This window comes from Mesoplodon bidens, assembly GCF_964165515.1.
Source record: "Mesoplodon bidens genome assembly, chromosome: 5".
NCBI classification, from domain to species: Eukaryota; Metazoa; Chordata; class Mammalia; order Artiodactyla; family Ziphiidae; genus Mesoplodon; species Mesoplodon bidens.
In genome coordinates, this window is record NC_138161.1 from 10,057,686 (window position 1) to 10,084,542 (window position 26,857).

General features: G+C 39.1%; 1 protein-coding gene across 8 annotated transcripts in view; it reads left to right on the top strand.

Moving 5' to 3' along the window:
- SETD4 (SET domain containing 4) overlaps positions 1-26,857 on the top strand; it is a 431,158-nt gene that overhangs the window by 280,156 nt on the left and 124,145 nt on the right. For 7 of the 8 annotated variants that reach the window (XR_014015954.1, XR_014015955.1, XR_014015956.1 and 4 more), the window contains one exon: positions 6,931-6,981. The gene's annotated coding sequence lies outside the window, so the exon portion shown is untranslated. Of the gene's footprint in view, positions 1-6,930; positions 6,982-17,636; positions 17,652-26,857 lie in introns of those variants that run through there. The other variant, XR_014015959.1, reaches the window with a different exon arrangement.

The window sequence follows — 26,857 nt, forward strand, 5'->3', positions numbered from 1 at the left end:
TTCCATGAGCACTTGAGAAGAAAGTGTATTCTGTTGTTTTTGGATGGAACTTTCTATAAATATCAGTTAAGTCCATCTTGTTTAATGCATCGTTTAAAGCTTGTGTTTCCTTATTGATTTTCATTTTGGATGATCTGTCCATTGGTGAAAGTGGGGTGTTAAAGTCCCCTACTATGATTGTGTTACTGTCAATTTCCCCTTTTATGGCTCTTAGCATTTGCCTTATGTATTTAGGTGCTCCTGTGTTGGGTGCATGAATATTTACCATTGTTATATCTTCTTCTTGGATTGATCCCTTCATCTTTATGTAGTGTCCCTCTTTGTGTCTTGTAAGAGTCTTTATTTTACAGTCTATTTTGTCTGATATGAGATTTGCTTCTCCAGCTTTCTTTTGATTTCATTTTGCATGGCATATCTTTTTCCATCCCCTCACTTTCAGTCTGTATGTGTCTCTAGGTCTGAAGTGGGTCTCTTGTAGACAGCATATATACGGGTCTTGTTTTTGTATCCATTCAGCCAGTCTATGTCTTTTGGTTGGAGCATTTAATCCATTTACATTCGAGGTTATTATCAATATGTATATTCCTATTACCATTTTCTTAACTGTTTTGGGTTTGTTATTGTAGGTCTTTTCCTTTTCTTGTGTTTCCTGCCTAGAGAAGTTCCTTTAGCATTTATTGTAAAGCTGGTTTTGTGGTGCTGAATTCTCTTAGCTTTTGCTTCTCTGTAAAGTTTTAAATTTCTTCATCAAATCTGACTGAGATCCTTGCTGGATAGAGTAATCTTAGTTGTAGTTCTTTCCCTTTCATCACTTTAAATATGTCCTGCCACTCCCTTCTGGCTTGCAAAGTTTCTGCTGAAGGATCCACGGTTAACCTTATGGGGATTCCCTTGTATGTTATTTGCTGTTTTTTCCCTTGCTGCTTTTAATATTTTTTCTTTGAATTTAATTTTTGATAGTTTGATTAAAATGTGTCTTGTCATGTTTCTGCTTGGATTTATCCTGTATGGAACTCTCTGTGCTTCCTGGATTTTTGACTGTTTCCTTTCCCATATTAGGGAAGTGTTGAACTATAATCTCTTCAAATATTTTCTCTGTCCCTTTCTTTTTCTCTTCTTCTTTTGGGACTCCTATAATTCAAATGTTGGTGCATTTAATGTTGTCCCAGAAGTCTGTGAGAGTGTCCTCAATTCTTTATTTTCTTTTTTCTTAATTATGCTCTGTGGTAGTTATTTCCACTCTTTTATCTTCCAGTTCACTTATCTGTTCTTCTGCCTCAGTTATTCTGGTATTGACTCCTTGTAGAGAATTTTTAATTTCATTTTTTGTGTTGTTCATCAGTGTTTGTTTGCTATTTAGTTCTTCTAGGTGCTTGTTAATCATTTCTTGTATTTCCTCCATTCTCTTTCCAAGATTTTGGATCATCTTTACTCTCATTACTCTGAGTTCTTTTTCAGGTAGACTGCCTATTTCCTCTTCATTTGTTTGGTCTGGTGGATCGTTACCTTGCTCCTTCATCTGCTGTGTGTTTCTCTATCTTCTCATTTTGCTCAGCTTACTGTGTTTGTGGTCTCCTTTTCACAGGCTGCAGGTTCGTAGTTCCTGTTGCTTTTGGTGTCTGCCCCTAGTGGCTGGGGTTGGCTCAGTGGGTTACGTAGGCTTCCTGGTGGGGGGGACTGGTGCCTGTGTTCTGGTGGGTGGGGCTGGATCTTGTTCTTCTTGTGTGTAGGACCACGTATGGTGCTGTGTTTTGGGGTGTCTGTGAACTTAGTATGATTTTATGCAGCCTCTCTGCTAATGGGTGGTGTTGCGTTCCTGTCTTGCTAGTTGTTTGGCATAGGGTGTTCAGCACTGGAGCTTGCTGGTCATTGAGTGGAGCTGGGCCTTAGCGTTGAGATGGAGACCTGTGGGAGATCTTTTGCCATTTGATATTACATGGAGCCAGTAGGTCTCTGGTGGACCAATGTCCTGAACTCAGCTCTTCCACCCCAGAGGCACAGGCCTGACACCCAGCCAGAGCACCAAGACCCTGTCAGCCACATGGCTCAGAAGAAAAGGGAAAAAAAAGGAAAGAAAGAAAGAAAGAAAAAATAAAATAAAGTTATTAAAATAAAAAAATCAAAAAATTATTAAAAATTAAAAAAATTAAAAAGTAATTAAAAAAAGAAAAAGTAAGAAAGAAAGAAAGAAGGGAGCAACGAAACCAAAAAACAAATCCACCAATGATAAGAAGCACTAAAGCTATCCAAAAAAAAAAAACCCATAAAACAAACAAACAAAAGAAGGACAGACAGAACCCTAGGACAAATGGTAAAAGGAGACGTACACAGACAAAATCACAGAAAGAAGCATACACATATACACTCACCAAAGGAGAAAGAAGCATACACATATACACTCACCAAAGGAGAAAAAGGAAAAAAAAATTATATATCTATATGTAAAAAAAAAAGGAGGAAGAGGGCTTCCCTGGTGGCGCAGTCATTGAGAGTCTGCCTGCCGATGCAGGGGACGCGGGTTCGTGCTCCGGTCTGGGAGGATCCCACATGCCGCGGAGCGGCTGGGCCCGTGAGCCATGGCCGCTGAGCCTGCACATCCGGAGCCTGTGCTCTGCAACGGGAGAGGCCACAACAGTGAGAGGCCCGCGTACCACAAAAAAAAAAAAAAAAAAAGAGGAAGAGAGCTACCAAATCAATAAACAAATCTACCAATGATAATAGACTCTAAATACTAAACTTAGATAAACATAAAACCAGAAACAAATTAGATGCAGAAAGCAAAGCCCAAGTCTACAGTTGCTCTCAAAGTCCACTGCCTCAATTTTGGGATGATTCATTGTCTATTCAGGTGTTCCACAGATGCAGGGTACATCAAGTTGATTGTGGAGAATTAATTCGCTGCTCCTGAGGCTGCTGGGAGAGATTTCCCTTTCTCTTCTTTGTTCTCACAGCTCCTGGGGTTCAGCTTTGGATTTGGCCCCACCTATGTGTGTAGGTCGCTTGAGGGCAACTTCTCTTCACTCAGACAGGATGGGGTTAAAGGAGCAGCTGATTCGGGGGCTCCGGCTCACTCAGGCCGAGGGGAGGGAGGGGTAGGGAGTGCGGAGTGAGCCTGTGGCGGCAGTTGCCGGCAGGACGTTGCAGCAGCCTGAGGCACACCATTCATTCTCCTGGGGAAGTTGTCCCTGGATCACGGGACCCTGGCCGTGGTGGGCTGCACAGGCTCCCGGGAGGGACGGTGTGGAGAGTGACCTGTGCTCGCACACAGGCTTCTTGGTGGCTGCGGCAGCAGCCTTAGTGTCTCATGCCCGTCTCTCAGGTCCACGCTGGTAGTCGCAGCTCGTGCCCATCTCTGGAGCTCGTTTAGGTGGTGCTCTGAATCCCCTCTCCTCGTGCACCCCAAAACAGTGGTCTCTTGCCTCTTAGGCAGGTCCAGACTTTTCCCTGGACTCCCTCCCAGCTAGCTGTGGTGCACTAGCCCCTTCAGGCTGTGTTCACGCAGCCAACCCCAGTTCTTTCCCTGGGATCCGACCTCCGAAGCCCGAGCCTTAGCTCCCAGCCCCCGCCCACCCTGGCGGGTGAGAAGACAAGCCTCTAAGACTGGTGAGTGCTGGTCGGCATGGATCCTCTGTGTGGGAATCTCTCCGCTTTGCCCTCTGCATCCCTATTGCTGTGCTCTCCTCCATGGCTCTGAAGCTCCCCCACTCCGCCACCCACAGTCTCTGGCGTGAAGTGGCTTCCTAGTGTGTGGAAACCTGTGAAGACAGCTCCCTCCCAGAGGTGCAGGTCCCGTCTCTATTCTTTTGTCTGTGTTTTTTCTTTTTTCTTTTGCTCTACCTATGTACATGGGGAGTTTCTTGCCTTTTGGGAGGTCTGAGGTCTTCTGCCAGTGTTCAGTGGGCGTTCTGTAGGTGTTGTTCCACATGTAGATGCATTTCTGATGTATCTGTGGGGAGGAAGGTGATCTCCACATTTTACTCCTCCACCATCTTGAAGGTCTCCTCTTGTTGGAGTTTTTGTTGTAAGCATCTTTTCCCACTCTGTGGGTTGCGTTTTCATTTTCTTCATAGTAATGAACAGAAATTCCTAATTTTAATATAATTTAATTCATCTTTTTTCCATTAAAGGTTAGTTTTTATTTTTTTGTGCTGTTTAAGGAATCTTTGCCTACTCCAAGGTTATGAAGACGTTCTCTTATTTTTTTTTAAGATTTATTTTTCCCTCTTATATTTAGATTAAAAATCATCTGGAATTGATTTTTGTGTTTTATTACACTCTGTGAGATATTTTCATATACTAAAATAATCTTCCTTAAGGCCCTGTTTAAAATTCACCTCTTTGTCTCCATTTTTAGTACTGTTAAGAAATATCAATGTCTTATAGAAACTTTTAGCAAATTCAAGAGATGTTTTTAAACTTACAATTGTATTGAAAGCAATTCTTCAAATAATAAATGCTTTATATTTACTCAGGGTAGGCTTACTTTCAACAGAACCAAATTTAGGGCAGTTATTGAAACTTTTAAGTAACATAAAGCACTTTTTTCATCTGGTGCCAAAAGTATAATGCTCACAATAATTTATATTTAATTTTTAATACAGTTATCTATCATGAGTAATTATGTGGGCTGCTCCCAGTATTCCATGCTCTGTTATGTGGTTTTCCTGAAGACTGTGGTTTCTTTGTATAACTACTGGGAATTATTACCTTGCTGATGAATTTCTCTTCTGAAGAGATATCAACTACAAGTTTCAGTGTCGTATTTTTTCACTTTAACTTACAAAACAGGCACAGTGTCTGGGTGCTCCCTTTATTTCTCAAATGTTTAGAAACAAAGCACTCTTTGTTTAAAGAAATATTTTAGCGAGACTGTGCTACTTCATGATAAATACCTTTAAAATTGGCTGAAAGAATTGATTAAGATTACTCTACATGTTTTGCCATGTCATTTCAGAGCAGCCTGCTTTCTTTGGCCAACAATGTGCTTGAATAGTCAAGAAAGCCCCTTGGTATTTGGTGGTCAGACTGGCCATGCCAGTTTGCACAGAAGGAATGAAATTTGGCTTAGAAATTAGATTGGCAATTAAGAACTTTTAGAAAGGTTGAAAAAAATATTGTACCCCAACTGTAAGGTCTGTTATTTTTACTCGTTTTTCTCATTACCAAGAAACAGACCCCTCTAGAATGCAAGCCCCATGAGAGCAGGTTTTGTTCACTACTTCATCTCCATCACCTAAAGCAAAGCAGTGCTTGGCACTTGTAGCTGTTCAATTACTGTTTCTGAGTTGAAAGTAAGAATGAATGAATCCTTATGCCTTTAAAGGGTGGGATGCAGGCATATGTGGATTTAAAAGGCATCCAAGGCGTCCATCTTTGCCCTCTGTCATCTCTGAGCTATCCTGAGGGCCTTTTATAGGGAATGCTCAAGCCACAATGGATGCTTCCTAGCTCAGCCTTTTTGAGCTTGTAGACTGTAAAGGACACGGATTGCTTCCCCCAAACTTCCATCCTCCAACCCCAAAGATGAGGAGGAGTTGAAGATGAAACCAAAATTGCAAACTTTAGGAAGCATGAAGGTTATGATATTCCTGCTGGTAATTGTTGATTTAGGAAAGATGAATGTAAGATGAAAGGATGAATACATTTGTAGATACGTTTAGGAGGGTTTGACACTATAAAATTTAACAAGAAGACCTCAATTAATTGCAGCTGGCTAACTATTTATTCAGAACACAAATTACAGACTCGTTCACAAGTTACACACGATTAAGGTTTAACCTAAATTTAAAAAAATGACTGTAGGATTTGCTTAGGATGGTATAAGGTCTTTGTGAAACATCCAAAAAGAAATGAGCATTTAATGGAACTGGGGCTCGAAGGAGAGACATCAAAAATAAATTTGAGGACCATTCACAATTATTCAGGTGCTGGCTGAAAGCACATGAGTGGATGAGCTAACAGGGGCTCATTTTCCTGTCAATGGGACTTGGGAGTAGAGGAAGAGAGAAAATGAGATGTATGCCATCTCACCTCTGATTTTCAGAACCTAGATATGCGTGCCAATTGTTATTGATTTTAGATTAGCTCAAATCATTATAGTTCAGTTACTTAATTCAGAGTAGTGACCTAAAGCATAAAGCACTCTACTACCCTTTCAAGTTTTTATCCACTGCTCATTTGTGGTGATACACTTCCTACATGCTGTTCATGCATTGACAAGTGGTTCTACCTCTTTGTTTGCTGTATTAATCTCTTCTCAAGTCCTTTGAGGTGAACAACCCATTTCCTTTTTAGCTACCCATGGTGCTTGATGTAAAGGAGTCTCTGCTGAGCTTCTTAAACTTGTGTGTATCACTTTAACTATGCCACAAGGTGAAAAGTAGATGTGTGGGGCAAGGAAACTTCTAGAAGAGCATCTGATCTTATCTCTCCACACTCTCTACCTTTATTTCAATGAAAATTCATATGGATGCATACTATTTTCTCCATTGTATTTTGTGGTCACTGACAGGCTGTTTGACTTTGGGAAAATTACAGCTAGTTTGTGATACCATTAAAGCATTATATAGACTACTTAAGAAAGCTCTAGAGAAATTTGCATCCAAGAAATAGCATAGTTTAGTATTTATCTTTCCCTGGACCGCACAAAAACTAAGGCAAATTTCCTTTGATACTATACAGTAAAAAAAGGACCCAGTTTATATAGTTTATGAACAAGAAAACTTCTCAGTTAGATATGTGACAGTATTTAACTTATAAGGCATGTTACAGGATTATTCTGAAGTTTCATGTTGATAATAATAATGATACTAGTATTACCAAAGTAGTCATCGTGAATAGGCTATTGTGTGTCAGGCACTTTGTTGTTTTATACATATTATTTCATTGAATCTATAGATAACCTTCTGAAATAATTATAATGCTTTACAGGTGGGGAAAATGAGACTCAGAGAAATTAAGCAGTTTGATGAACCACACTAGGTAAGTGGCAGAACCACGTTGTTGAACATGTCTGTCTGACTTCAAAGCCCTTGTGTTCCATAATTAAGCTGAAACTTTGGGTTCAAGAGACAGCTGACCTTTGGGTGTATAAGAGAAAGCTACTAGTGAGAAGAAGAAAAGTTGTGATGGAAAACTCTAGAATAAAAATCATGGTATCTTTAAAAAGATCTTTGTTAGAGCCTTGAGTATTGGGGAGTGGCAGAAAAACAGTGACTTACCCATTGGAAAGAGTCATTTAACATACAGCAAAAAATTTATTAAGCAATTACCATGTGCCAGGTAATGAGCTAGGTACTCAACAGTGAATAGATCATGGGCTTGCTTTTCTGATCTTATATCCTACAGAGTGAATATTTCTCTGTACTGTACTCTCTTCTTCCCTAAGAAGTCAAAAGAGAAATAAAGAAATTCATTAAAACGCAATGTCAGATGACTTTCCAGGTTTATAACTGGTTTCATGAGAAAAATGGAAAAATTTCATCCAAGACAGGAAATACATAGAGCATGAGCAGATAGCCATCTCTGAAGAAATGTTTCCTTTCTTCAGTTAATATTGGAATACCATACAGTTATTTTCCTAGAATGTTGAAATTGGTATAAAATATTTTTAGATGCCATCCAGTGTAAATGTCGTTTTTGCCATCCTGCTTGGCCTGAAAATTGGATATGTTTCTTAGGAATGTTGAGAAAGAGTGAGGAGGAAAAGAAGAGTGAGCACAAATTCCAATCAGCCCTTTTCTGATCCAGTCAAGTCTGTTCCATAGTGTTGCGAGTTCCTTGTCATGGGCCGTCATGGGAAATTAGAGCCAACGGCTGGAAGCTGTTCATATAGATTTTTTATTTTTCCTTTCAAGTAAGCTGTATTAAATCACACCAAAAAGAGCTGACATATTTAAAATCCTGGCTATTATAATACATTAAGCACATTAAAAATCTGCCTGTTTTTCACAACTCGCGATCACCTGGCATGGGTGCTTTGTGGACATATTAGAATTGGCTACATTCCCCAGGCACATGAGGCCGTCCCTATGCTTATCTTGCATTTCGTAGTGGAAAGTCTCCTTGGCTTTCAGTTCCAGCCTTCTCATCACCACGTTGTAGCAGGCATAGCAACAGGGTAATGCAGGGCAGCTCCTTGGTTTCCACTGCTACTGCCCCAGGCTCTGGTGAACACTGAAAAGTGGCCAACAAGAAAGTAAAAACTGGCAAGAATAGCTAACCAATGAGAACATCAACCTCAGAACAATGCAAGGATTCACCTATAAAACAATAGCCTGCAGATCAGTGTTGCTTATATACACACATTTAAAGAGCAGAGTTGGAATCTTACAGAAGTCTCTGGAGACAGAGTGGATTTGTCCACAGCCAGGTGGCTACTTGGGGCTGTCCTTGGATGTTTCCAGCATCCATGTTCAGTGGTATCAATTCCAGTGACAGGGGCCATATGGCGTCACCATCTGAAAATCAGTGTCCGAGGGCCTACACTAGTACATTTAAATTTCTCCTCTAGTGTTTTTCATGAAAGGCAGTTTTAAAAATATTAAGTTTATTTTTAAAGACATTTTGTATCTTACTTTTTTGTCCTTATTTTGCCTGTTTTTTCACGAGTGTTTCCATTTCTTTATCTCTTGTCACAATTTGCATGATGTGCTAACCAAGAAGGAAACAATGACAAGTAGAAAGAGTAAGCACTTAGCAAATTATCAGATGAATGGATCATTACACCCTAAGAAGCAGGCCTCCTGTAATTTTCTGACTGCATGTAATTTTCTGATAGAAGCCACTTGACTATTGGGAGCAAATGAAGCAACTGGGAATTTTGGGAATGATGAGTGTTGCCATGTGTTTAAGCCTGTGCTTTGGAATAAAACCACATTATCTTTTCCTTTGCTTTGTGAATCTGAATCTATACTGAAATGTCCTAGGGGGATGTAATTCTAACTAGATTATATTCAAGTTCAGCTTTGGAAAAGTTAGGTTACATATGGCCTCCTAAAAACGTGAATGTAACTTCTAGAGTTTCTCACTCTCAGAAATGAGAGCTAAAGTTATTTTTAGCAATTACAGTTGAATGGAGACAGTGATCTATTGGTCTGATGCCTCTTTTTATGACATTACCTCCTGAAATGTTGCATATTTTCATGCTTAGAAATACCCTCTAACTTTGTAACGTACTCTGAGGATTGCATTATATCTATTCTTTGCTCTGTAAATCGCATAATGGCCATTGTACAAAAGGAGTAAGATCTGACCTGATGTCTGATCTGTGGAATGGTTGTCATGCGGTTCATCTTAGGCTCCTGAAAGGCTGGAGGGGCTGTTCTTCACAGGCCAGCATTCTGGGCCCGAGGCCACGGCAGTTCTTACTCTGCGGGAAAGATACCCTGAATGTAGGAATAACACTAAAGCTGCCTGTCCCTTCACATTTTAGAGTTTCTCCAGCAGCTGGACTACAAACCAAAGTGCGGTTTCCACGTGAAAGCTGCGATAAATATTCACTTGGAAATTCAATTCAGCAAGCACAAGGGTCACAGTATTGCCCAATATCAGGGGCACTATTCATAGAGAAAGAGTGCCGTGTTTGGACTGATCAAACAGTGCCATCTTTAACCAAAAGCAAGGAAATGGTGCTGCTTAAAATACGTCCGTAAGCCCATGACTTTTTTTTTTTTATAAATTTATTTATCTTTGGCTGCATTGGGTCTTCATTGCTGCACGCGGGCTTTCTCTAGTTGCGGCAAGCGGGGGCTACTCTTTGTTGTGGTGCGCGGGCTTCTCACTGTGGCGGCTTCTCTTGTTGTGGAGCACAGGGTCTAGGCACGCAGGCTTCAGTAGTTGTGGCATGTGGGCTCAGTAGTTGTGGCTCGCGGGCTCTAGAGCACAGGCTCAGTAGTTGTGGCGCACAGGCTTAGTTGCTCCACGGCATGTGGGATCTTCCCGGACCAGGGCTCGAACCCGTGTCCCCTGCATTGGCAGGCAGATTCTTAACCACTGCACCACCAGGGAAGCCCAAGCCCATGACTTTTAATATAAAGCAGAGAACTTGGATAAGCAGCTTGTGCCTGTAGCCCATTATGCCAGTGCTAGTGGAAACACTGGCAGCAGATTATTGTCCAGCAAAGTCAATGTCTAAGGCCAAGGCTAGAGGGGTATGAGTGAAAGTGAATACAACTATTTTGATTAAAGAAGCTCAGAAAATCAGGAACACCAGGCTCTAAGTACATGTATTTGGATGGGGGTTGGGGGTTGCAGGATGGAGAATGTTTTGGAGAATTGACAATTGGTTTTATGGTTTTTCCTTCCCTTCCACCTCCTCTCCAGCTCTTACCCCTCTCTCCTCTTCATCGTTTTCTTAGGTGACAGGAATTGCAAGTTGACCTCATTATCTATTTCCCCTTTTCTCAATTCTTATAGAACAATTTTTAGTGGGGTACATGGACTTCTTCTCACCCCAGTTCACTTCTCAGTCTCCTTTGTAGTTGGATGAAGCTACATGGGTATGTTCTGGAATATAAACAGGTGTTGTGAGTGCACCTTCTGGCTTGTGCCTTTAAGGGGAGGCACGGTTTTCCTTTCCGTCTCGCCTTATTGGAACAAGGGTGAGGTAATGAACCATCTTAGACCATGTAGATGAGAGAAAGACTCTCAGAATGACAGGGCACCAAGGTAGAAGAATTCTGGGTTCCTGATGCCTTGATGACTTCACATGAGCCCTGGACTGCCTATGCTCAGACCATTATGTGAAACAGAAACAAAGTCTTCTTATCTTGGGTCTCCTTGTCACAGCAGCTGACCCTATATCTTAATATATTGACCTTTCTTCCCAATTGACCTCCTTCACTCCCTCATCCCTTCACTCCCTCATCCTTTTCTTCCACTTTCTGTTGGACTGTCCAAAGTGTAGACCAATGGCTCTCAAACTTTGGTTTGAATAAATATTTATAGGGTGGACTTTTTAAAGATGAAGCAGACCCTGCTTCTAGGGTATCTGGTTTAAGACTTCTTGTGTGGAGTGTAAGAATCTGCATTTGACCCTCAGGTTATTTAGATGAAGGTGGTCCATGGGATAACTTGGAGAAGCATTGGTATAGCATCTATGCCAATCATAAAGTAGATGCTCAAAAAAGCGCTTGAGGGATTGAGTTGCAGGAACTCAGTGAAATCTGCCAACACGTCACACAGATTGCACCTACATGAAACTTAAGCAACTGCGCCACTAACTCAGCTGTCTGGAAAGTATCAGATAATATAATGGTTTAAGCAATAATAACTACCAAATCAGTTATTTGGCACAATTTAGAAGAAAACAACTGGTTGACCCAAATTTTCAATATCCAATCAGTTTTTTAAAATATGATACTTGTGTAACTTGAGGATGTAGTTATTGTTTTTGGCAGTTTATTTTTGAGAAGGAAAGTTTGTTTACTAGTCATATGATTTCTGAGGTTTTCAACTATTCATTCTTAAATGTCAACAATTATGAAGCTCAGAGAAAGGTTTTAGTTAATGAAGATAATTCACAAATAGTTGCATTTTTCTAATGTGATGAGCTTCGTGCTAGACATGAGGGATATAAAGATGAACAGAACAAAGTCCTGCCCTCAAGCTTCCACAGTCAGCTTGCGGGATGTAGGCAAATATTCTAACCAATACCAATGAGTGTGGGAGCCCTCCACTAGAGACTGGCACAGAGAGCTAGGGGCCAGAGGATCAGAGATGAGGATCAGAGATGCCTCCCAAAGGAAGGGGAAAGGTCACTGGGCTGAGCAGAAGCTAAACAGGCAGGGAAAGTGGTCAGTTAAAGGGAAGTTAAGGATGCTGAGGCCAGAGAAAACAGTCTAGGTCAAGCCACAGGATGAAGTGCCATATGGTCAGAGCTCTGAGTACCTGTTGGGGCAGTGGAGAAAAGGTTGGTAGGGTGAGAGAACCCAGTTCATGAGGAATGTGTGATTTACCCTGAAGTGCTGAGGCACCACTGGAAGATATTAATCAGAAAAACAAAGTCACTATCAACTACAGTCCATCCCTCTGGCAGTGGAGGATGAACTGGAAGTGAATAAAAATAGAGACACGAATATAAGGTAAAACATGATAAGAGTATCAACTAAGACTATGGCTGTGGAAGAATGAAAGGAGGGTGAGATTTCTTTTATTTTTTTTAATTTTTATTATTATTTTTTTACATCTTTATTGGAGTATAATTGCTTTACAATGGTGTGTTAGTTTCTGCTTTATAACAAAGTGAATCAGTTATACATATACATATGTTCCCATATCAGGAGGGTGAGATTTTTAAGTGGAAGTGGCAGGGCTTAGTGACTGAGATGTAGGGAGGGGGAGAATCTGGGATTATGCATAATTTCTGTCTCAGGCTATAAGTGGCTACGTCTTTCATTGAGAAAGCAAATAAGAGAGGATGGGGTTGAGAGTAGAGAAGGGGGGGGGAAGTTAAAGTGTTTAGATTTAGGTATAATGAATTTGAGGAGTCTGTAGGTTATTCAGGAGGCAATTTGGATGTGATTCTGAAACCCAGGCAGGAGGTTTTTGTCTGAAGACATAGTTTTGGGAGTCATAAGCATACAGATAGTAGCTGAACATGTGCACGTGAAGTGTGTAATGAGAGTCGAGCAGAGGACCCAAGGGGAAACTCCGCACAAATTAGACTGTCTCAAGCTAGTGATGCCTTCACCCGGAGGCTTGCTGAGACCCAAAGTCTGCAAAACACTCACCTCCGCTGTAAGGCCACCCTGATTATAGTCCCCAGGAGAATTCATCACGCTACCCTCATTGTTCCTGAATCACTATTTCATAAGACTGGTGTATCACACATCTTTCTGTATTATGCCTAGTTGTAGAGATAGATGTCTGTGACTCTGTTGGCTAGGTGGTGAGTGCCTTAGAGACATGGACTATATTTTATTCAACCCGTTTTCCTAACACAGCTCACTGTATCAGGCCCCAAGGGATTTGCACAACAGTTCACTGATTCAATTTCTTATTTGTTCGTGCATTTATTCATTCACTCATTTCCAAGTCTTTCAATGCCTGCCATGCTGTTCAGCTGCTTTATTATCATTAATTTCTTTGCAAAGTTTTTCCATAAAGTTACCCTTCTATGAATTAAAAAAAAACCTCAATAGAATTTTGAAGAATACATCTTTCCTATTCTTACTCTTCCTGCCTGCCCTCCTCATTTCACATCATTCTGGGCTTATCCCAAGCCTTGATGTCTTTTTCTAAAATAATTTGCTAATCTTTGCTCATAAACTGTGTATTTTGGTTTCAACAGAATTATGGCTTTGGAAGTTCCTATTGATAACATTGCCTTTAAATCGATGTTACGTGAAAGAGAAAAATTAGATTTAGTGAAAATGCAGTCATTTTTCCAGTTGTAAAAGAAAACCAAAGAATTGATTTGAAGGTCACAGTCAAAAACCTCTCTTTTATCTGTGGTTTATCTCAGATTTTGGAGCTGATTTTATTTCTATCATGAATTGTTGTCAGAGTTTAGTTTTTGGTTTGGCATATTTCTTACCTTTAGGTATTTATTCGTGCTGCTCAAAAGAGAGATTTACCAATGAATATTTTAAAAAATTAAATGATAGATTAATAATCCTTTTTGTTAGTCTGGAGCATGTATTGAAGTTATATACTATCACAGCTCTTTACAAGGAGTTCAAATCTTAAGATAGTTAACTTTCTTCTATTTTCAGAATAGTTTGCCTCTTAGTGTCTTTTGGAGGCGAGAGGAAGTATGTGGATATTTGTGCACGTTTTTGAAACATTCTGAAGTGGATGTAGCATATCAATTTAATTATGCTCTCACTTTTTCTGGATAAGGAAAATTGGAGTATTTCGTTCATTCACCTCTAGGTCACAGGGTTTCTCAGGGCAGTTCACATACCTGTTTGCTTTAGAACCCCTCAGGTGGGATTTTCAAATACAATTAGACTCTCCCAGCCAGAGTCTGAATCAGAATTTCTGGGTGAGGCCAGGTATCGGCACTTTAGCCCCCCAGGTGATCCTTGTAGGCTAAGAACCACTGCTTAACGGAATGGTTGCATGGAATAAGGGAGGACTCCATGCTGAAGAGACAGGGCTGTCTTCATGGAACCAAGATTGGCATTGGCCACACCACTCAATATGAAGACAAGAGTTATAATCCTCTTCATTGTAACAGCAGGTCATAGAACTGTAGCAAAGAAAATGTGCTGTGATATGTGCTGTCTAGTGCCTAAATTTTAATTGAAAATATGACTAATTAGAGAAATATTGACAATTTGAAATGTCTTCTGAGGGCTGTCTATTTATGCCAAGATGATAGAGTGAAATGCAAAGCAAACATAATATTTTAATATTAACTTTCATTTAATATTTAAATTTCAAACTTACTATTACATTTTAATACTGTATTATCTTGACATTCTCTAGTACCACTAACTTTATCAAAAAGAATGTAATCCTCCAAAATTTAGAGGGATAAAGCATTGTTTAACGTGGGGATTCTCAAATGTTATGGTGCCGGAGAGCTTCTTAAAATGCAAATACCTAGGCTCCACCCCCAGATATTCTGATCTAATATTCCTGGTGTAGGGTCTGGAATCTGCATTTTAAACAAACTCCTAAGTGATGCAGATGCTGCCTCTCTGTGGAACCCCCTTTGAGTAGCAAGGTCCTTAAAGAATTGGAAAGTGCAGTTTCAAAGGAATAGAAGCTGGATGCATGTTTCTTATCACCACTAAACCAACGAATATGATGATCATTAAATTAATTCTACTTTTAAGGGCTTCCCTGGTGGCGCAGTGGTTGAGAGTCCGCCTGCCGATCAGGGGATGCGGGTTCGTGCCCCGGTCCGGGAGGACGCCACATGCCGCGGAGCGGCTGGGCCGGTGAGCCGTGGCCGCTGGGCCTGCGCGTCCGGAGCCGGTGCTCCGCAAAGGGAGAGGCCACAGCAGTGAGAGGCCCAAGTATCGTAAAAAAAAAAAAAAAAGAATATTGTGGCCATACTGTAAATTAATTCTCCTTTTAATATTATTTTTCCTACCAAAGAAAAGAACATGGATTCCTATCAAATTTCTTTACAGAACAACTTGGCATTGACTATGACTTAAAATTATAATTTTATTGATTCTCCATTTTATTAGATAAATGTTCCTTGAGTTTGCTTTAGCTGAAGGAAATGAATTTTCAGTGAAATTTTACTACCTATCTATTGCCTGCTTTTTGACATACAGAGAAATATTTAAACCAAATGGACAAAAAGAATCATCACAAAAAAGGGATGAAGAGAAGTTATGTTATTACTTGTATTAAGATAAAAAAACAAAGTGTATTTGGTTTGCATTTGAAACGGTTATTGTGATGGTTAATTTTATATGTCAGTTTGACTGGGTCATAGGGTACCCAGATATTTGGTCAAACATTATTCTGGGTGTTCTGTGAGGGTGTTTTTGCATGAGATTAGCACTTAAATCAGTTGACAGAGTAAAGCAGATTGCCCTCCCTCTGTGGAATGCGTCCAATCAGTTGAAGGCCTGAATAGAACAAAAATGCTGACCCTCTGCTTGGTTAAGAGGGAACTCTTCCTGCCCAGTGTCATTTGAGCTGGGCTTTTACCTGCCTTTGCACTTGAACTGAAACTTTGGCTTTTCTGGGTCTTGAGCCTGCTGGCCTCCAGAGTAGAACCACACATCAGCTCTCCTGGTTCTCTGACCTTTGCACTTGGACTGGAACTATATACCACTGACTCTCCAGCTTGCTGACTTACCTTGAAAATCTTGGAACTTGTCTCCCTCCATAATCACATGATCCAATTCCTTATACTTAATAAATCAATCTCTGTCTCTGTCTCTCCTATTGGTTCTGTTTCTCTGGAGAGCTCTGACTAATACAGTTACATTGTAGCTTTTTTCTCATTTTGTCTTTTCTGTTAAAAAAATATACTATAATTTCCATGGTGTTTGGAAAGGTAGGGTGTTTGAGGCCCTATTTATTTCGTGTTTCATGCCTCAGTAACTTTTGTTTATCACACTGTACACAGAGGACAGGAATGAGATACAACTCACACACATTGTAATTAGCACAGCCCAGTACAAATCAGAGCTCAGTGTGTGCCTTGGAGCATCACACAGGCTATATTGTCATCTCCCTTGAGAGCATGTCAATCCAGGGCATCATACTGTAGCTCTTTCATCAAGGCATCAGCAAAACAGGGAAGGGTAGGGGAGGGATGGAGACCTGGCAGTATGTGGGCCTGTCACTGAGCATTCATACATTCATTGCTATGTCATGGGCAATCTGTCCCTTGTGATGTCTCATGACTCAAGGGTCATTGTCAGAGAACCCTTCATCAGGACAAAGATGGGCCATTTCCATAGCCCACTCCAGTCTTGGAGAACCATCATGCTACACTTTTAAAGTAACATTGCCCTTGAGTGATCCTTACTTTAGTTTTCTTGAAAAGAGAATTGGCTTAAAAAATGTGGCCTTACTACAAGCATGAAATATAAATGTGTACACATATATTTACACAGAGTCTTGTATGAAGCACAAATGGGAAAGACAATATTTCTCCTTTTTTTTTTTAAGTACTGCACTAGTAAAATGGAGATGTTTTCTTAGTTGCAAGAAAAAAAAATCTTTCAGCTGAGAATGGAAAAGAATTTACTAAGTTTGAAAAACTAAAAATAATTCCTGGCTGGTCTTATTCCCATCCTCTGTATTTAAAGGAATTTACTCCTGTTACTATTATTACAGGAAATTCCAAAAGTGTGAACATTTTCTGGTATTTTTATAAAAATAAGTGTTTGCATTTTTTAAAATTTAGACATGGAGGAAAACAGTTTTGCTTTGTGTGCACTGAAGTGTCTAGTGGATGCTATGACAGTGTGATTTTTGTGGAAAATTTAGATAATGACACATTTAGGGGTTCATAGAAGAGTAATAGAGGAACACAGTTAACATAAAATGTCTCCAAACTCTGTTGAAGTCCATAACAAACAATGGTTTTTAACACAAATGCAATGCCCACTTACACTATCAAGATGATTGTTATAGGGGATGGACATTGATATCTTTCTCCAGGATCAGCTTTTAGGTCATTATGAAAATGACCAATGGTTAATTATTATGAATAGATCTGATTTCTGTGAGGTGTCCAGGTATTTGCTGGCAGCTAAGTAAGTAAAGGGATTGAAGGGTGATGAACTATTCGGATGTCTTAAAAAATGTCTTATCTATCAATTCTGGAGCTTGGGAACACCATCCTCAGGGGTGTCAATATTGTACATATGTAGGATGCCGATGAAGATGTGGAAAACCTTGACCTCCAGTTTAGTGTCCTTGGACCACAACTCTGAATTTCCAAATTCACTGTGCCCTGCCAAGGTCCTATAAAAATTCCAACTTATTTTATAGCTAGCATTTTTACTGCACTGTAAGTGGGTTTCAGGGAAGGACAGCTATGCAGTGAAGAAAAGCCTTTGCATGTCCATGAGTTCAGTTCTTGTGAGTTTTATACAATCACCACTAAGGATCATAACAATAATTCAGTGAAGAAAGCTGAAAGAAGCTCTATTCATGGAATAAGGCCATGACATTTGCCTGAATATGTTCCTTAACTTGATTTTTAACAGCCAACTGAACACGTGCATTCATTACAACCTCGGATGCCACAGGTAACTGTATAAAAATCTGATCCAACAACTTTGACTTCAGTGTGCTTTGGACTATGCCTTTGTACTGTCAGGCTGCATTAATGTTCTTGCATCAAACAAAAATCATTATTGAGAAATTTGGTATTGCTTTGCTAAAGTGGGTATCTACTGAATATCCCCAATCCAATTCTTTCCTCTAATATGGTAATCTGTTATCTGTATTCAATTATCTGGAAGGTGAAAGTTGCTGGGATGCCCAGTGGAAAATTTTAAGTCCTTTCACTCTGGGTCTGCTGTCTTTTCAGATCAATCTTTCTGCTAATGACAACCAATACTTTCATATGTGATTACAGGCCTGCTCCATCTTTTCATGAGCCGAGACTCTTTGGAATCATATGTATTGATCTTTTTAATAGAAGTCAGGAAAAATAAAATTACTCTGGCTTCTTGAGGCAAAACGATGATAAATGAGAACTTTGAAACTTATGGGAGAAATTTTTTCTGCCTGGGATTATTTTAATCACTAAAAATGATTGCCTTTTTAATAATATTTGCTTTCCATTATGCACATTTGCAGCAAAGCCAAAAATTGTTTCTGTATTGCTTTATGAAAACACATTGAGGCAGGGGTTTGTTGGTATTCCCGTACCTACTGGTAACTCAGGTACAGCGGCCCCAACAGGGGGCAAAGAGCCAAGCTCCAGAGACTTGAGAGCAATCTCAAGTGGAGTATGACTAGAGCACTTTTGATGAAAGAGAACTTGCTGAACTATGTATTTTTTTTGTATTTGTTTAAAATCTCATTGTTAATACTATTATCTTAGAAGCAAGCTTCTGTTTCTTTTATCACCCCTCCTTTTTGATTTCTCCTTGGCGAAGACTGATTATTTCCCAAGTGGGTTTCCTTTTTTGTTTAAGAGAAAGTATGTGTGATTCCCTGCCTGTGGTTCTGGTTGCTTCTTCTGTGTATCTGGCAGCTGCTGGTCGTGCCGTTGGTGGTAACTGGGAATTAAGGATGTGGGATCATTGTTATATCACCTCTTCTCTGAAACCTAGAACTATAGGACTCCTTTTGGTCTCATTTTGGAATACAAGCTTTATGTTTTATATTTGAATCAACTTTGCAGTTCTCAGCTGAAGACACAATTGTTTCCTTGGCTTTGGGGGAACATGTGGTCAACACAGAAGATCAAAGAGATTCATTGCCACTACACACAGAGATCAGATCTCCATTGGAACAAAGAAATGAGTGAAGACGAAAACACCACAGATGTCAGGCCAAAGTACAGACTTGGTTTGCTTTGTTTGGCCCTTGGAGACCTATTTGTAAGAAGGAAAACTTGTCCCATTGGGATGCCACGTAAATAGCCTTCATGGTTCAATGGCATTGTTCTACGTGATGGAGAGATGAATCTTGCTCTTTCTCTCTCTTTTTTCCCCCTCTCTTTGTATCTCTCTATCTCCCTCCTACCTAAACATGACAAAAAGAAAGATCTCATTCGGGAAACAAATTGTGTTTATGAAGCTTGTCATTTAACTTGATTTAATCCAGTTTAGTGGAGACTTGGCAGGGGCGTACCATGTGCCAGGCAATGAGAATATAGGACCAAACAGAAGAGACAGGTTTCCAGACTGTGTGTATAGAGTCATACAAGGAAAATGACCACCAAACATCATTACAATCCTGAGGAGTATTGCCAAGCTTCAAGGGCAGAGTGACCCTAGCGGACAGATAGAGTCTGACCTGGAGGTTTATGGATGGCTACGTTTAAACTGAGAGTAGTAATAAGCTGGATGGAAACTGGAGAATATGGGTGGGGAAAGGATATTCTAGGCTGAGGAAACTGCTTGTGTGAAAGCCGGAATTTGCGGGGGCATGGTCTTTGTGAGGAAGTGAAACTATCCCAGCCTGGCTGCAGTACAGAAAGGACCAGAGATCTGGGTCACTGTTTCCTAATATCTTGTGGGTGTACACATGGTCTCTGAGTTGAAATGTATTCACACTTGGAGACCTTGATGATTCTAAGGCACACTTCGCACTTCAGCTGCCGGAGGAGCCGTGTGTGTGGTGTTTCCTTTGTTTAGACTAATTCAACTTTGGCCACTCTGCTATCTTTGACTGAAAGGCAGTGTTTGTATAATTGTTTGAATAGCTCTAGAATTTTGGCCTTCATTTAAAAGAATCAGTGGAAAATATCAGAACCCAAATACCTGTGATAACTGTGATAAGAAGTGTAGGTTTTTAAAAATTCATAAAATAGGAGGAAAAATGGAAAATTTTATGGTGAATTAGCTTTGGGCATGCATTATTTTTAAGCATGTGAATTGTGTATTCAAGTGTGAAAAGCAAACAAAATATTAAGAGGCATGCTTGAAATACTAGAAATAAACTGATGAAGAGTATGAGCATGTCTAAAGGTGAGGTATAATTAAGGACTTTTTAATATATCCCTCTCTGGGAGTCCTCTCATCATGAGGAATATGTTATTTAAATTGTACTCAACTTTATTTGCTTTCCACAACACCTGTTTATATATATATGTATAAACAGGGATGCTTATTTTGTATGAAAGTCTCAATTTCTTTCTCTTGAGGAGTTTGTTAAAGATAGTTAGAAATCACAGATTCAAAATTTAGTTGCTTACATCATATCAGTTCTTAGTTCCGTGCATTAGCTAGAACAGTGGAATAATGTGAAATGAAAAGCAACCATAAACATGTTTGTACCCACCTTGTTGAGCACTTCTGCAAATATCATTAACTTTTCAGATTTTCAAAATCTAGATCTTGTTGTTAAGAAGTGGCAACAGCTCTTGGTAATAGTAAACATTACAGAACTTGACAACAATTTGGAGAAATGGAAATAGATTGATAGCAAAATATGACTAACTATAGAAGCAAAATGTAAGGAGAAAAAATAATAGAATCTTTAATTCTACTGAATTAAGAAGTCTGAAGATTTATTGAGGTGAATTCTGTAAGCAAATTTTGTCACATAGTTACTCAAGAAGTATTAGAGGAATATTGGGCTTTGGTAGTGTAATCAACTGACCATGGAAGGTTTAAATACCTTCAAGTACAAGGGCACCCACTGACATCAAGAGCTTTCAACACCTTACTATTCCATATGCAAACCTTACATTACAGCTTCTTGAGGTTTCAGTTCAAGCCAATCTGTGACTTGATTCTTTACAGGTCATGGTGGTTGCATTAAGAAGCTTCCAGAATCTTCGATAATTAAGAAGTCTTTTTGTAGGTTGAAGAATCAGCAGGTGGAATATGGATTCTAGGTTATCAAGCTTTTAGGTTCATAATTAACAAACTAAAATATGCAAAAGGAAAAGTATCTTCTCTCTCTGCCATCTAATATTCATTAGAGAATTTTCCAACTCCCCACCCCTTAGTGAGGTCTGCTGGTAATTTATTTCCAGTTTGGCCTTCTCTTCACTTTATCTATGGAAAACATTGAGGCTTCTATTGTCATTTGGTTGCAGTTCCATCAATACCCAGTGTAGCTTAAAATGACCTTTAATTTTCCATGACTCAAGCCTGCAGAAAAACATTGTGGGTCATTTTCCTTGGTTAGTTTTAGCCATTGCCTCCAACTTGATGCTCTGCCTTACAATCACTTGTCTGTCTTTTTTTTTGTGTGTGTGTATCTTGTATATCATTTTTTATTTTATTTTATTTTACTTTAATTGAAGAAAGGTTGATTTACAATGTTGTGTTAGTTTCAGGCATCTAGCAAAGTGATTCAGTTTTATATATATATATATATATATATATATATATATATATATATATATATATACTTTTTCATTATAGGTTATTACTAGATATTGAATATAGTTCCCTGTGCTATACAGTAGGTCTTTGTTGTTTACCTGTTTTACATATAGTAGTTTGTATCTGCTAATCCCAAACTCCTAATTTATCCCTCCCTGTCCCCACTTTTCCCCTTTGGTAACCATAAGTTTGTTTTCTATGTCTGTGAGTCTGCTTCTGTTTTGTAAATAGGTTCATTTGTATCATATTTTAGATTCCACGTACAAGTGATATCATATGATAATTGTCTTTCTCTGTCTGGCTTACTTCACTTAGTATGATAATCTCTAGGTCCATCCATGTTGCTGCAAATGGCATTATTTCATGCTTTTTTATGGTTGAGTAGTATTCCGTTGTGTGTGTGTGTGTGTGTGTATATACACACACACACACACACACACACATACAACATCTTCTTTATCCATTCATCTGTTGATGGACATTTAAGTTGCTTCCATGTCTTGGCTGTTGTAAATAGTGCTGCTATGAACATTGGGGTGCATGTATCTTTTCAAATTAGAGTTTTCATCTTTTCTGGATATGTGCCCAGGAGTGGGATTGCTGGATCATATGGTAACTCTATTTTTAGTTTTTTGAGGAACTTCCATACTATTTTCCATAGAGGCTGCATCAATTTACATTCCTACCAGCAGTGTAGGAGGGTTCTCTTTTCTCCATACCCTCTCCAGCATTTATTGTTTGTAGACTTTTTAATGATGGCCATTTTGACTGGAGTGAGGTGATACCTCATTGTATCAATAGTTTTGAGTTGAGTTTCTCTGATAATTAGCGATGTTGAGCATCTTTCCATATGCCTATTTGCCATCTGTATGTCTTCTTTGGAGAAATGTCTATTGAGGTCTTCTGCCCATTTTTTGATTGTTTTTTTTTTTTTTTACTGTTATTGAGTTGTATGAGCTGTTTGTGTATTTTGGAAATTAAGCCCTTGTCAGTTGCATCACTTGCAAATATTTTCTCCCAGTCTGCAGGTTGTCTTTTTGTTTTGTTTATGGCTTCCTTTGCTGTGCAAAGTCTTATAAGTTTGATTAGGTCCCAATTGTTTATTTTTGCTTTTATTTCTATTGCCTTGGGAGTTGCCTGTCAGTCTTTTGACATCTCAATATTTCCTGCATTCCCCGAGGAGTGTGGAGATGAAGGTATTGATCATAGTCCTGTAGGTGTTTAAGTGCTTTCTCAGGGAGACTCTAAAAGTTGGTGTGTGCTCAGCCATTCACCCAGACAGCTCTCTGAAGTCCTCAGGGAGAGATTCCCACCAGTGCAAGTATGTGATGCAGGCATTGCATGGCCAGCTTGTGAAAACGTGTTGGCCCTTGACTGTGTACTCTTCTTTGCATTTCTCTACTATCTGCTGTGTGGATGTAACAAGTACTTTAAATTGGTAACCTTGTTTTTTCCTTCAGATTCAAAACTGTTCCTGCTCTGTAGACTACATTCTCCCTCTGGTAATACTTGTTAGTCAGCTCAGGATAGCAGTTTAAAGAGTCTGCTAATTAAAACATCATTAAGTGAAGTATCCTGGGCTCCAGTGCATTGCTGAGTCACTCTGATATGAACAGATGAGCACATCAGGTTCTAAGAAGTCTGTTGATCCTAATTTCTGAAATCAGAGAGCACAGGGTTTTTTTTTAAGAGCAACCAAACTAAAATTACCCCATGTATTGACAATAGGAGATATAAGGGACCTGATAATTGAAAGCATTTCTGAATCATAGGGGTCAAGCTAGGCTGTATTTGTGTTAGTTATTTTTTTAAATTTACCATCTTAACCATTTTTAAAAAATGGTCTTCCTTGAATTTGTTACAATATTGCTTCTGTTTGTTTGATTTATTATTTATTTATTTATTTATTTAGGCTGTGAGGCATGTGGGATCTTAGCTCCCTGACCAGGGATCAAACCCACACTCCCTGCATTGGAAGGTGAAGTCTTAATCAATGGACCACCAGGGAAGTCCCCTGTGTTAGGTTTTTAAGAATTCAAAATACCCTTTTAGTGTGGTGAAAAGGGAACCCTCCTGCCCTGTTGGTGGGAATTTATTTTTTTATTTTTAGTTTTTTATGATTATTTATTTATTTTTTGACTGTTTGAATGTTATTTTATTTATTTTTTTATACAGCAGTTTCTAATTAGTCATCAATTTTATCCACATCAGTGTATACATGTCAATCCCAATGGCCCAATTCATCACACCACCACCACCCCCCCCCTGCCGCTTTCCCCCCTGGGTGTCCATACATTTGTTCTCTACATCTGTGTCTATTTCTGTCCTGCAAACTGGTTCATCTGTACCATTTTTCTAGGTTTCACATATATGCATTAATATATGATATTTGTTTTTCTCTTTCTGACTTACTTCACACTGTATGACAGTATCTAGATCCACCCACGTCTCTACAAATGACCCAATTTCATTCCTTTTTATGGCTGAGTAATATTCCATTGTATATATGTACCACATCTTCCTCATCCATTCATCTATCGATGGGCATTTAGGTTGCTTCCATGACCTGGCTATTGTAAATAGTGCTGCAATGAACATTGTGGTACATGTCTCTTTTTGAATTATGGTTTTCTCAGGGTATATGCCCAGTAGTGGGATTGCTGGGTCATATGGTAGTTCTATTTTTAGTTTTTTAAGGAACCTCCATACTGTTCTCCATAGTGACTATCAATTTACATTCCCACCAACAGTGCAAGAGGGTTCCCTTTTCTGCACACCCTCTCCAGCTTTTGTTGTTTGTAGATTTTCTGATGATGCCCTTTCTAACCGGTGTGAGGTGATACCTCATTGTAGTTTTCATTTGCATTTCTCTAATAATTAGTGATGTTGAGCAGCTTTTCATGTGCTTCTTGGCCATCTGTAAGTCTTCTTTGGAGAAATGTCTATTTAGGTCTTCTGCCAATTTTTTGATTGTATTGTTTGTTTTTTTAATATTAAGCTGTATGAGCTGTTTATATATTTTGGAGATTAATCCTTTGTTTGTTGATTCATTTGCAAATATTTTCTTCCATTCTGAGGGTTGTCTTTTCATCTTGTTTGTAGTTTCCTTTGCTTTGCAAAAGCTTTTAAGTTTCCTTAGGTCCCATTTGTTTATTTTTGTTTTTATTTCCATTATTCTAGGAGGTGGATCAAAAAAGATCTTGCTGTAATTTATGTCAAAGATTGTTCTTCCTATGTTTTCTTCTAAGAGTTTTATATTGTCCAGTCTTACATTTACGTCTCTAATCCATTTTGAGTTTATCTTTGTGTATGGTGTTAGGGAGTGTTCTAATTTCATTCTTTTACATGTAGTTTTCCCTTTTACATGTCCAGTTTTCCCAGCACCATTTATTGAAGAGACTGTCTTTTCTCCATTTCATATACTTGCCTCCTTTGTCATAGATTAGTTGACCATAGGTGTGTGAGTTTATCTCTGGGCTTTCTATCCTGTTCCATTGATCTATATTTCTGTTTTTGTTCCAGTACCATACTGTTTTGATTACTGTAGCTTTGTAGTATAGTCTGAAGTCAGGGAGTCTGATTCCTCCAGCTCCGTTTTTACCCCTCAAGACTGCCTTGGCTATTGGGGGTCTTTTGTGTCTCCATTCAAATTTTAAGATTTTTTGTTCTAGTTCTGTAAAAAATGCCATTAGTAGTCTGATAGGGATTGCATTGAATCCGTAGATTGCTTTGGGTAGTATAGTCATTTTCACAATATTGATTCTTCCAATCCAAGAACATGGTATATCTCTCCATCTGTTTGTATCATGTTTAATTTCTTTCATCAGTGTCTTATAGTTTTCTGCATACAGGTCTTTTGTCTCCCTGGTAGGTTTATTCCTAGGTATTTTATTCTTTTTGTTTCAATGGTAAATGAGAGTGTTTCCTTAATTCTCTTTCAAATTTTTCATCATTAGTATATGGGAATGCAAGAGATTTCTGTGCATTAATTTTGTATCCTGCAACTTTACCAAATTCATTGATTAGCTCTAGTAGTTTGAATAAATGATGATTTCTAAACCTAAATATCTAACCCACACCTTTCACATAGGCTGCATGCCATTAATCCAACTGCCCACTGGACATTTTGGGCTAAACTTCTAACATCTCTAATTCAACCTGTTCAAAACTGTCTTCATGACATTTTTCTCAAAGTTGTGGATCTTCTGCATTGTGGTCTGTCTCAGAATGAACCCCTTAACCATTCAGTTGCACAAGCCAACAACCTTGATGATTTTTTTCTGTCTCCAACTGCACAAAGAGCTATGTCAGGTCTGTCTTTTACAAACCTCTCAAGTAAGTCTATTTTCTCTATCCAAACTTTTACCACTCAAGATTAAGTGGCCATCATCCCTGTCCTGGGTTCATATTCTCCTCCAAACTGTTCCTCATAGGGCAAAGAGAGTAATTTTCTAAAAATAAAAATCTAATGCTATAACTTTCCTGCTTTACAGTATGTTGGTGGGAATTTAAATGGATACAGCCACCATGGAGAACAGTATGGAGGTTCCTTAAAAAACTAAAAATAGAACTACCACATGACCCAGCAATCCCACTACTGGGCATATACCCTGAGAAAACCATAATTCAAAAAGAGACATGTACCACAATGTTCATTGCAGCACTATTTACAATAGCCAGGACATGGAAGCAACCTAAGTGTCCATCGATAGATGAATGGATGAGGAAGATGTGGCACATATATACAATGGAATATTACTCAGCCATAAAAAGAAATGAAACTGAGTTATTTGTAGTGAGGTGGATGGACCTAGAGTCTGTTGTACAGAGTAAGTCAGAAAGAGAAAAACAAATATCGTATGCTGACACATATATATGGAATCTAAAAAAAAAAATGGTACTGGTGAACCTAGTGGCAGGGCAGGAATTAAGATGTAGACATAGAGAATGGACTTGAGGACACAGCCGGGAGGGGGAAGCTGGGGCAAAGTGAGAGTAGCATCGACATATATACACTACCAAATGTAAAATAGATAGTGGGAAGCAGCACCATAGAACAGGGAGGTCAGCTCGGTGCTTTGTGACCACCTAGAGGGGTGGGATAGGGAGCGTGGGAGGGAGCCTCAAGAGGGAGGGGATATGGGGATATATGTATACTTATAGCTGGTGCACTTTGTTATACAGCAGAAACTAATACATTGTAATGCAATTATACTCCAGTAAAGATGTTAAAGGAAAAAAGATGTATTTAAACAAACAATAAGCCAAAAAAACCAAAATACCCTTTTAAATTCATTAATTCTTTCATTTCTTTGCTCATTCATTTCAAAGTCTTGCTTAGCGCCAGTGAAGTGCCAGGTGCTGATGTAGGCACTGGAACCCCAAAGGTGCATTGTGTCCCCTCCACAGGGATC